The sequence below is a fragment of the Haemaphysalis longicornis genome, unplaced genomic scaffold (assembly GCF_048455015.1).
Source record: "Haemaphysalis longicornis isolate Haplotype H1 unplaced genomic scaffold, Haemaphysalis longicornis Haplotype H1 scaffold_7, whole genome shotgun sequence".
Lineage (NCBI taxonomy): Eukaryota > Metazoa > Arthropoda > Arachnida > Ixodida > Ixodidae > Haemaphysalis > Haemaphysalis longicornis.
Genome location: NW_027526422.1, coordinates 110,891,591 through 110,902,179, shown reverse-complemented (window position 1 = coordinate 110,902,179; position 10,589 = coordinate 110,891,591).

Below are 10,589 nucleotides of genomic sequence, written 5' to 3'. Positions count from 1 at the left end.
ACAGCGCATCGAAGCAGCTTCCGCAACCAGCAGCCGCCACGATTCTGATGATGGTGATGATGATGATTGCTATTGGTTTTTGCCTATGTAACGGGGGAATGATACGTCATCTATAGAGTTTCATACAAATAACTAGAGGGGAAACTGGCGCTAGTGTCAACGCGAACGTGGCAGCGGCGCTTACGCTTCAATGGGAATGATGGGTAGTTCTGGAACCGGATTGAGTAGGATCGAAACAGGCCTCTGCCTGCGCAAATTGTGTTTTTGACAAAAAGCTCTCATTTCCCGGTTCTCCGTTTACAAGTTACATGGCGAACAAGAAAGTTAGTGACGAAAAATTGATTTTGTACGAGATAAAACGGTGCGTTTAAATAAAAAGCAGACGCGCAGTCGAGGAGGTTTGTGGAGCAGGTTTGCAATTTTCTGCCAACTACAGCAGGACGCGGGCTTCTTTAAAAAACTACTTGTAAAACTTTCGGCGCTGGTGGTTTGTAATAGTAAAAAAATTTTTGTGCTCATAAGAAAAAAGAAACCGATTACCTTTGGAGAAGTTATATAGTGACATACATCAAGCTGCGTTCCTATGAGCCGCCGGTGCTGCTGTTCTACGCCGTAGGAGCCGGCGTTCGCGCAAAAGGTGTGGCTGTTCCAAGCGATTCGCAACCGTCGTCAGGTTTGACAATACATTGCTCTACCGAATGGGCAGCGCCGCAACTCCTAATTCGCAGACAACTTCGCCGCACAAAGCGCCGTCATTTGTGTTTTTGTGCTCGCTGTGCGGCAATGAATTGATAACCCCCCCACCCCCCACCAATTCGCAACTCTGGTTATGAAACATTCCACTCAGGGCGGCGTCAGTGAACGCGAGGCATGCAGTTAAAGGAAAAACGTATTTTTTATCGCTCCTCCCAACACCTCGCGTAGGCAAATGCGTTCATGTAAATCCAAAACGAAAACGAAACTGCCTGCAATCCATAGCAAGTTACATAAGCCATCGAGCGCCAAATCCGAATCCAGAACTACCCATCACGCCCATTGATCATACTATCGCAGCGCCAGTTTCCCCTCTAGTTGCATTGTAAGAAACTCTATGGTGTCATCTTACCAAAGAGGACTAATCTACCTATGTTTTACTACCTTAGTGTATTACTAGCGCTGCTTTCACCAGTGATCAGCGCCACGGCCGACGCTGTGGCGGAAAGGGAAATAACGCCGTCACCAGCGGAGTGCGCATTCGGCAGGCCGCACCTTCTTTTTATCATCAAGAAGGCATAAATTATTCTTGTGTCGACTCCGAGGTGAGCTATTAAACGCTCTCTCTTCTTGTGTTTTATATTACCTCACGAGACCGACATCCAGTGGCTCATCACCCCCTTAGGTTGCTATCGGGTATTCTTGAACAGTGCAGTTGCTTTCCACTGTTAACGAACACCGCGGAAAGACAACATACACGTGAAAAGCTGCCGCTTGCATGCTCTAGATGGCCCAGAGGTTATTGGAGCATGAACCGAAGTTTTCCGACAAGGTGCAACGCAGCACACTAAGGAGAAGTGCATTTTCAAGCTGCAGTATTCCTCCGCTTCAACTCACGTGAACAGTCTTTAGTGCCCCGATAAATTGTAGTTCGTTCATGAAGGCAGAACAAATATACACTCTACGAACCCCACGAAACCTGCCCACGTCAGGTGAACGTACTTCTGGTCAGCCCCCCGACCAGAAGTACGTTTCTGAGAAATCAAGAGAAGACACAACAAAAGTTTTTCGGAAAGTGCATGTAATGCTGCATAATCAAAAACTCAGTAATTACTGCATATGTAACTGAACTGCTTAGCTGATAGATAAAGTAAAGCTAAGTTATTTCAAAACTCTGTATACTTTATGCATTTTAAGCATGCTGTAAGACCACAGGGAAAATATGGTCAGGTTATTAGATGAACGCTTGTGGTGCGGGAACTTGAAACATGCACTGAAGTATTGCAATAAATAAATTTTTGTCAGCGCATGGTTTCCTTAACGAGGTTAGGGCACTTCCAGAGAAAGACGTTGGCCGTACGGGCAGTTTGGCTAATAAACGTCCGCCCGCAAGACACTGAAACTGAATCCAAAGCCCCCCAGCAGCGGTTATAAATTGCGTTTTGGCTTCCAACAAAAACGCGCATGAGCCGCGCACCGGTCAACCTTGCTTGGCGTCGTGCATGACAAAACACGTTTTACCTAATTTATTTTGGGCACTGGATGGTATTTTTAATGCGTCCATCAAATAACGTAAAACTTCTCCCGTTGGCACAGACGCCGGTGAAATGGAGTCGCCCGTGGCACTACGTTCTATTTATTGATTGTCGGATTTAACTCGCCGAAACAAACCCTAAGTGTTATGAAGCGCGCCATAGTTGACGGATTCGAAATATTTTGAGGCCTGTGGATCTTTAACCAATGCTTAAATCTCAACACACGGGCTTTCTCGCTTTTCGCATCCATCAGAAAAGCAACACCGCAGCAGGAATCCAAGCGCGTCTTTTGGTTCAGCAGCACAACACCTTAGCCATTAGTACACTGCTGCATGTCTTCCAATTACATGAAACCTCGCCATACTTATAATAGTGTCTATGGTCCCCGATGAATCAGTGGCGTTCAGTTGTCTGCAATCTGCGCATGGCTCGTGCCTGCAGTGCTTTCAGTAATGAAGAAAAGTCGGTTGGAATAAAAACAGTGTTTGTAATTACACTGAAAATCACCAGTTTTACGGCGCGATTACGTAACGGGCGCTATCTTGAAATAGCGCACGCATTTTTGTCCTTTTAGGTGCTCCACAGTGGAACAACACTAAAATTCATCCGTGACGGTTTATAAGGTGCGCTGGCAAACTAATCCTAAAACTGATGTCATTCCCGACAATTTTTCGGGGGTAATTAGCAGACTTTTCTGCAGCCGTTACTCCGCATGTTTTCCATAAGGCATGGCTCAGTAAGTGCTTAATTTGCTAATTATGACGTCCTTGTTCAAATAACTGTGTGTCAAAGGAGGCGAACCTTGTAGCTTGTACAAAGGTGCTGACAGTTCACCAACCCCTTAGGGAAGAAATAACTACGTGAAACGTTTGGCAGAAACTAAGCTACTTGCACATTGGCAGCATACTTTGAGTACCCACAAACCAAAAAAAAAAAAAAATGCGCGCGTGTGGCTGGTTCTTTTCATTGGTGGTGTCTGGTCTACGCAGCCTCATTTCTTTTATTGTGCAGCGAAGCCGCTGGGCTCTCGTCGGTGGGAAACGTTTATGTTGTAGTAAGGGAAATGACCAGGCAGTATCCAACAGTTATCGACCAAGACACCGACCACGTGCATCAGGCCAGACAGGATCCAACATTTGCGCTGTAGAACCCTCAGCGCAATGTTTTTTTTTTGCAGTCTGGCCTACAGCGTACAATTAAGTATTAGTTTAATAAAAAAACAAGCATCGAAACCGCATGATGAGTGATAAGGCTCCGGTGAACAGTGGGACCCCCGCCCCTATCTGTCTACATAAAGGTTAGGTTTGCAACTGACGCGGGCGAGTTCATGCGTCAGTATTTGCCGCCAGAAAAGCCGAGTGCAACCGACAAGCCCGCCGAAATGACAAGAAACATTTCACAGCCCCCCCACCCATCAGGAGGTGTAGTTTGAAGCAGTTTCGCTGGACATCCACTTCCACAGGGCGTAATTCCGGCCATTTGTTTCTGTTTTGACTACAAAAGGCACGCGGGAGTACGAAAAACTGAACCTTAGAAAAGGTAGATGGCACGTAGTCTCTGTCTGGGTACGCAGAAAAAGAACAGGGAACTCAGTCGGTATAATCACCGGATAGAGCTAGACCACCACCCGCTATAACTGAAACAATCCAGACAAATCTCCTGGGGTTTCACCGAAAGAAGAGAATATATATGCCTGTACGGGCGCACATGTATCACAACAATATATGTTCGGTTTGAGTCCGAGCAGCACAAAGAGTTAAAAAACACCGTAGTCCGCACTAGAAGTTTTTTTTTTTAAATGGTAAGAAAAGAAAGTGAGTTACGATGAAAAAACCCATTCGCATAGCCTTCTATGCTGAGAACTTTCCCGGTCTTATTTGTTGATTGCATCGTGTTGGCTTCTATTTTGGTACCTGCAACGCGGTGTGTTTGGGCTCCAGCCTTCTTTCCGCCCGACCCGCGGCTATGGAGTATTTCAGCGCCGAAAATAGAATGAGTTTGAATCTTCGTTACGAGTGCGTGCACTCAAAGTGCTACAGCTCTCAAAGATAGGTGCCCGTGAGTATAGCTTTTAATGACATCTTGTGTGCTAGTAAGGTTGAACATTATAACGGGAGAAACGCTTGATTAAGTTTACGGAAGAAATGGGGACATAAAGCAATCTGCGAAACCATTCCGGTCATGCAACGGCTTCTTTTATTTAAAGAGACGCACGCTGACATCTTAAGTCCATCTCTCGCTATAATTCCTCGATTTCGGCGGGGCAGGTGTATATTTCTTCTAAAAAAGAGCAACCATTAGGAATGGTGCACTGACAAGCGCTGAGAATGTGTCAGGAGTAGATATTCACAGTCATCTCGGAGCGTGAGTGGTTAGAAGAAACCGTGGCATCTTCTTGGCATACGGAAGTGTAGAAACTTTGGCATTTAGAAGTGTGGGTTCCCAAGCTCAATCCGGTACTGTTCAACTGGGCATTGTACCTCGCGGCTACGAAGGCCGAACGGCTACTCTGTTATAAATGTGCCGAGGAAAATATAGCAGAAATGGCGCCTTGCTGCGTCCATCATGCATTCATTGCTTATATATCACGAAAGTGGAAATACTTCATTCGTTATTGCCGCGGTTCTCGAAACTGTTCCACAGTTGGCAGATAAAGTCAACGCATCGCTTTGTTCTGTAAGTATAAAGGCCAAGGGAGTTTTCCTCAACCTTAAAAGCTTCCGTATTTGTCTCACGCCGGTTTTAGTTTTGCCTCTTCTGGTTTTACTCAATGAAAGTACGAAAGCAAACTGAATCTTTCTTTGCTTTCGTAGGCTCTATAGTAAAAGAAATGGATGTTCAAAATTCCGATATTTGAGTCTTATCTGTTAATCTGCTAGCTAAGCATTTGCGACTTCCCCAACAAAACGCGCATTACGCGCGTGTGAGTAAAAGTGCTGAGAAGTACAGTTTATTTCGAGGGTGGGATGGTTACCTCCAAGGATACTTGATCTATGAATAAACGACACAGAAGAATTTTTTTTCGTTGAGAAAAGATCCTAAGGAGGGTTTGTCTCCCCATAGCTATCATTTTCGCCCTTTTTGTATGAGAAACATCGAGGGATATTTACACTCCACGAGTGCAAGCCACTTACTTTTCTCCTTATTCGAAAATAAAATTCTAGCCGTCATATTACGTCTCCGAAATAAACTATCCGTTGAAATCTGGATATATTTACACCCACAAACACGAAATGGCAGGAAGGCCAGGTCTGGAAAAACTCCCAAACACGCAAGCACGATCAAAAAAGAGGTACATCGTATCTACACAATTGTCATCCGGATGAACTTACGCCAGAGTATAAAAATTGCGATAAACACATCTGTGGATTCGCCTCCACCGGAATACGCAATGAAACAGGCGCGCTGTGTTCCGGCTACAGTCTTCCCTGAACTCAATTATGCAGGCTGCCTATGTGCACGGACCAAACAACACGCCTCCCCTCCAGTCACTGACAGGTGTTATAAATAGTCGTATCCTTTCCCAAGCGATGCTTTACAGTGACGCGGGACCGAGTCATGGTTCGGGACATGAGGCCGCATGTTCGCCACGGCCACGGTAAAATAGAAAACAATAGTAGTCTACATAGCAAGGGAGGTTCAGACGGGGAAAACGTTGATATTGGGGGACAGAAGAACTCGAACTCCCACAGCATTGCTCTCTTTAGGATGCCGTTAGTGCCGCAAGGGACGATGGCGTCACCATAGGCTGAGCTGGATACAGAAAAACTAAGCCGCAAACCGGCTGCTGGGTAAACCATGAGTAAAGCTCCATAAATCAGGCTTTGGAAAAGTCGGAACAAGAGTGGTCGCCTGCAATATTAAAGTACCGAAGCAAGATTTCCACATATTGAGCATTTCTTGTTCTATTGCCAAATAGTTTGAAACACATGCAACATATGAAATTGCAACTTATGCAGCATAGAGAAACATTGTGTTCGCACAGCCAAACAATCTGTTGGCGTAGGTACAAAAACGAATGAGTAGCATTTTTTGCGTCTTATTCTTTAACAAACGGTCGTGCCCAAAAACCTGTTATTTCTTAATGCCGCCTGCTTTGCCTGCTTCAGTACACTGTCTCCTGCTTCCGGAGACAGTCGCCCACAAGGCTCCACGGAGGCACTTGAGCACCTAGGGTTTCACTGAGACGATTGCACTCCTCGGCTCACACCCTTTCCTTTTTGACGTTCTCTATCACCTTAACCCAAATGTTGGGGAATGAAATGGCAACAGAGAAAACAGGACGATTGCAGAAGCAGCCTGGAAACCTTTGGAAGCGTTGGGTGACAGACGGTGTGATTTATGGTTTACCAGTTCGTATGCCTGAGTGGTGAACCGGCCATGAAACACTGGCCGTGCGTTGTGGGCGTCAAATTTCCGCACGGGATTGTGAAAGACGGGGGTGATGGTGCTGGAAATGATAGTGAAATACTGTAGCGGTACTTTAGCTCAGTGATAAAGACTTTACGATGCGAATAAACGAACGCAATCTTTTTATTCCATGACGCCGTCCCCGCCGATTATTCATCATTTCCACAGCGTAGGGGGTTTTTGCCCGTAATGGGCCTCAACGCGTGTACTGGAGATGTGCTCCTGTGCACGTGTTCTGGACTGTATCTGCGACAGTTCCCCCGCACATACTGACTCAGCATTGCGGCGATACTTCGACTGCTAATAAAGTGATGTGCATAAGGAGTAGCTGTATTTCACTGCTGCAGCCTTGAGCATGAACTTTGTTTTGGTAGTAAAAATATTTGAATAGTAACAAGAGCCGGAGCAGGAGTTTAGGCAATTCATCAAACATTTACGCACGCATATGCTGAGGCGAAAACAACGATGTCTGATAAGGGATAAGGTATTTCTTCTAAGCATCTTGTCCTAGACATAGAGGCATAGGTCCATGGTAGGCGCATTACACAGACTAAATTTACGCGTGTTTCTTGGCATCGAATTGCTGAATTTTCACTCAGTCGCATCACTGCAAACCAATGACAAAGTAGGCGCTCCTTTTCAACTCGAAGGAGCGTTCAACGTTTCTTGAACGTTTTGATGTGTCCACCTTCCTGCGGCTGGGTTTCTCGGCGAGGATCATGGTTGTATAAAATGGGGCCCCCGCTTGTGGTTGCTGTAATAGTATGTAGCTCCATAGAAAACCACCGCCTTTAATAGTGTGTGGAAGCTATGACCCCGCTTTCCACACCACTCCTCACGCGAAAGTGGGCGTGAAGGCAACTGCTGTTCGTGTTTGTTTCATTACAATTCTTGCTTTTTTCCTCCACTAAACCCGTACAATTCGTACGCCGCTGCCCTACACCAAGGTGTATACCAGTTATCTAACCAAGAACCCCGGAATTCCCGTTTCGTGCAGTCATACTGTTCACATGGGTAGAAATGTTGGCATTTGTTCTCCGCTGGTGCCAGGAATACAGAAACTGTCTCATTATTATGGCACCCTGCGGCACGATAGCTTTTCACGTTGTTTAAATATTTCCTAAAGCAAATAAATTACGTACTTTTTACGACTTTCGAACGTAATTTAGATATCTAGTTAACTATTCTGTTATTTATTTATTAATACATATCGCTATCCGCAACAGAAAGGGTGGCCGCACAGTGTTTTTTAGGTTGTTTGCTAGTGTAGGCGAGAGGAGGGCGGTATGGGATGGCTGGAGGACAGAAAAAAAATATTTACTGCTCCATGGAAGAGAGGACACCCTCATGGATGGCGCCACGGCTACCGCAGTTTTGAATCGTAGTGGCAGACCGTGTCGCTGTGCTGTACATCTTCTGAAGAAGGAGTGGTTTTTCTGACCCACAAAAGTGTGTATAAGGCATTCTGCTTTATTGATTGTGAATTCCAAATGGTGTATTACACGCCTAAATAAAACTTTGCGCGAAATGTGCCCTTCGAGATTGCTTAGACCCTAGGTATTTTTAGGCCTATCGAGTGACCGTTTTACTTGAAGCGCAGTTGTACTGTTTGCGGCACACTGTTGGAGTAAAGACAGTGTGATGACGCGAGGAATGGGACACTCTCCCGCTCCCCCCTGCTGTGTTGCGCACTTTTCAGGGTGTTAGTGATTGATGTCGCTGCGATTTCAGTACTAGTAAAGCGCCACAGAGAAAAAAGTCATAGTCAGAATAGGTCTAAAAACGACAACCATGCCCCCTTAATACATAATTATACAAGGTAATTTTATGTTGAAATTTTACGTGATTACCCACAGGAGAATGGCAAGAATATGGAAACTGGACTGCGCGACAGTCCACAAGCATCAAATAGCATAATACCTGATGCGGTTCGACAAGTGTGCAGACAAGAAAGAAGCATTGCAGATGGGGCAGGAATTTCACAATATCAAAATCATGGCTCGCACGTCATGTCAAGAAGTGTGAGTTAAGTGGAGGGAACGATGACATTGTATTGAAAACTAACATCGTTTGTGGGATGGATGGTGTTTGCGACAGAGAAGGAAAAGATGTTGAGTGAATAATTGCTGAAGGCCAGCAAATCCACTATGGAGAAACGCGTGCAAGTTCGTCACGGGCCTATCAATATGCAAACGTACTTGCACCCACATGTCCTTCGCTATGGGAGAGACGTACACTGGCTGGTAAAGAGTGGTTTATGGGCTTTATCGAACGGCATCCGGTACTCTGGCTTCGGCCGCCCGAAGCGACAAGCATTTGAACAGCATCCAGCTTTAAGAGGTTCAGCGTGAACGCGTTCTTTGTCAACCTGCAAAGCGTTTACAAGCGTTGTAGGTTTTCTTCTGACAGCAGTTATAACTGCGACGGCAGTGGATTCACCATGGTGCAGAATACCTCAGAAGTAACTGGAGCGCGGTGTGAAAAGCGAGTCGGCCAAGGGACATCGGCAGAACGAGGTGGATTGATCACGGTTTTCTTCTCGGTAAATGTCATGGGAAATGCCATTCCCCCAGTGTTTATATTCCCTAGAGTCCGATACATGGATTACTTCGTAAATTGTGCGCCTGCTGAAAATTTAGGCTTGACCGGCTGATCAGGATGGATGACTGCAGACCTATTTCCCCTTACTCTCGAACAGACTGCCAAGTACACGAAGTGCACGAAGGATGACCTGATTCTCTTGTTAGAGAACCACAAAAGCTAGGTAAGTATCTACGTTATCAAATCAAGGGAGTTGTATATCTGCTTGCTGACATTCCTTCCTCATTATAGTCACCGCTTGCAGCCACTCGATGTGTCAGTTTTCGCCCCTGTGAAGAACCGGCACAATGCAGATGTAGTAAACGGATGTTGAACCACCTCGAAAACACGATCACAACTTACAACGTAGCAGAGCTATTTGGAATAGCATACGCATCAGCATTCGCCCACGAAAATATAGTCAGGACTCAAATAGACAGGCCCTTGAACAGTGCGTCATTTATTGAAGACGACTTCCTTATCCGTTACTCACAGAGCTCACGCACCTTACATTGAGCCAATGACTTCAAGCCCAAAAAGCATGATGAATGACGCAAGCATCTCAAGGGCATTAATTGAAAATAGTAACTTTGCTGGCACAAATGTAGACTATGCTTTAAATGCGATGCAGCCGATATTGCTATGCGCGGAAGGGAAGGATCAACATGTGTGACGTCTACGCTCACAGTAACCATGATCCCTAGCGATATTCTTCCTGTTCCAAAAGCCCCTCTATGAAAATAGGCTCGAAAAAAGGAACAAAGGAAGTGCGCAGGTGCTCACTGCTACACCAGAAAAGCCGAAAATTGAACGGGAGGCCCCCCAAAAAAGACAAAAATACAAGAATTTGGAACTTGCCAAAAAGGCAGGCTTTGGTAGAGTGAATGCCAAACTCAGAAAAAGAAAAAAAACAAACGGAAATGAAGAGACTTTTACATCGACAAGGGCTGATACCATTTCTATGGCACCCGCAAAATCGCAACTATTGAGTGAATGGTCAAACTCAGACGACGAGCCTCACGAATTGACTGGCCTTCATGCCCAGTGAAGCTTCAAAAGAACGTTACAAATAGAACCAATCCAATTGTTGAGCTAAGGCTTTTATTGAAGATTTATGTGCTTCTTGAGCAAGTTGGGAGAGGATATCTTATCGTAGGCCTCAGAAAAATTTAAAAAAATCGTCTACTTTAGATTGGTTATAATGACTAAAGCAAAATCATAATTTGTTCAATGAGCTGGGTTGCAGTAAGAAACCGCGCTGGAAGCAAGGCTGGGTATGAGACAGAATTCAATGGGTATCGAGAAAAAGGATAGCGTGCTCCTGAATGATATGCTTTAGCAGTTTACAGCAAGTGCTTGTCGGGGCGATCG